This window comes from Sander lucioperca, chromosome 17 (assembly GCF_008315115.2).
Source record: "Sander lucioperca isolate FBNREF2018 chromosome 17, SLUC_FBN_1.2, whole genome shotgun sequence".
In the NCBI taxonomy this organism is placed as follows: Eukaryota; Metazoa; Chordata; class Actinopteri; order Perciformes; family Percidae; genus Sander; species Sander lucioperca.
Window position 1 is genome coordinate 366,247 of NC_050189.1, and position 1,715 is coordinate 367,961.

A 1,715-nucleotide genomic window follows, 5' to 3' on the forward strand; every position below is an offset into this window, starting at 1 on the left:
CACACACACACACACACACACAGCTAAAGATAGCCATCAGCTCGACCCGACGCCCAGTTTGTAAAGAACATTTTACTCTCCGACACTGACACTGTTTGAGTTTGAACGTCCTGTTCACACAACAATGAACATGTGATGCCTTCATGTGCAGTGGGAAATACCCACGTCGCACACAACAAAACTACTGCCTCACGTGTATATCAGTGTGTGTGTGTGTGTGTGAGTCTGTGTGTGTGTGTGTGTGTGTGTGTGTGTGTGTGTTTGTGTCTCTGTGTGTGTCTCAGTGTGTGTCTGTCTGTGTGTTTCTGTCTGTGTGTGTCTCTGTCTGTGTGTGTGTGTGTGTGTGTGTGTGTGTGTGTGTGTGTGGGTCTCTGTGTGTGTGTCTGTGTGTTTCTGTCTGTGTGTTTCTGTCTGTGTGTGTGTGTGTGTGTGTGTGTGTGTGTCTCTGTGTGTTTCTGTCTGTGTGTTTCTGTCTGTGTGTGTGTGTGTGTGTGTGTGTGTGTGTGTGTGTGTGTCTGTGTGTGCCTGTGTGTGTGTGTGTGTGTGTGTGTGTGTCTGTGTGTGTGTGTGTGTGTGTGTGTGTGTGTGTGTGTGTGTGTGTGTGTGTGTGTGTGTGTGTGTGTGTGTGTGTGTGTGTGTGTGTGTGTGTGTGTCTGTGTGTGTGTCTGTGTGTGTGTGTGTGTGTCTGTGTGTGTGTGTGTGTGTGTGTGTGTGTGTGTGTGTGTCTGTGTGTGTGTCTGTGTGTCTGTGTGTGTGTGTGTGTGTGTGTGTACCGATAAGTTCTAATAAACTGCAGAAAGATGGTTGGGGGATGTGTGTCTGAATTTGTTGACGTGAAGTTAATTTCACCTTTTCTAACATGAAGTTTGGTTCACGCAGAATGGGAAATGTTAAAAACACATTTACTGGATCATTTGCAGTTTTAGTTTTTGCCTTTTTTTAAGGTTCCTATAAGTGGAAGTTGAGATCTTAAACAGGTCTGCAACTACACAATTAGTTCAGTTTATGAAATGTTGGAAAATAGTGAAAAAAAAAAATAAGTTCAGGGTGACGTCTTCAAATCGATTTGTGCAACCAACAGTCGAAAACTTAAAAGATATTCAGTTTACAGTCGTATAAAGCAGCTTATGTTTGGCTCCATAAATGACTGGACCTACAAATCAATTATGAAAATTAATTAATAAGTAATAAGATCAATTTTTCTGTCAATCAGCTCTAATTTCACTGGTACACCTGGTGTTTGGATCCTCTCTCTGTGGCAGATTACTGCAGGCAGGTACCATACTTTGTTAGAAATTATAGTAGGATTATATAGATTAGCAACAAACAGAAACAGACAGACAGCGGGGCAGAAGAGAGGGGACAACAGCCGTTGTTCGTCCGGGTACTTTTTGGGCCTGTCGGTACCGGGACACACACACACACACACACAAATTTTGTTTTTTTAAATGAAAAAAAATTAAAGTCTTCCACAGAACATACATTCTCTTATCTGCCCCAGACGGGTTTTTACAGAGCCCGACAGGACCCGCCGGATTATTTAGAAATGTGTGTGTCTGTGTTTGTGTGTCTGTCTGTGTGTGTGTGTGTGTGTGTGTGTGTGTGTGTGTGTGTGTGGAAAGTGGGCAGTAGAGAGATAGAGAAAGAGGAGGCAGACGTGTAGATGCGACACATTGAACATTTTAAATTAAACAGCTTATTAACGTGAGCTTGTT